This window comes from Myotis davidii, unplaced genomic scaffold (genome assembly GCF_000327345.1).
Source record: "Myotis davidii unplaced genomic scaffold, ASM32734v1 scaffold333, whole genome shotgun sequence".
Lineage (NCBI taxonomy): Eukaryota > Metazoa > Chordata > Mammalia > Chiroptera > Vespertilionidae > Myotis > Myotis davidii.
Genome location: NW_006285266.1, coordinates 437,225 through 437,458, shown reverse-complemented (window position 1 = coordinate 437,458; position 234 = coordinate 437,225).

Genomic DNA, 234 nt, shown 5'->3' with positions numbered 1-234 from the left:
GGTGGGCGGAGGGCGCTGGGCCATGTGGTCACTTCGCCAGCGGAGGCTGTTTGATCTGATTCCGGGGGAGGCCCTGAGCGTAGGCAGCCAGCAGCCAGCAGCTCCCTGCTCGGCCTGGAGGACGCGAAAGGGTCTCCTTTCTGATCAAACCCGCGCTGGTCCCACCGGAAAAGCACAGAGGCACATGGAAGCCCGAAGAGACCTGGGTTGGCGTCAGGAGACAGGAGGGAGGAG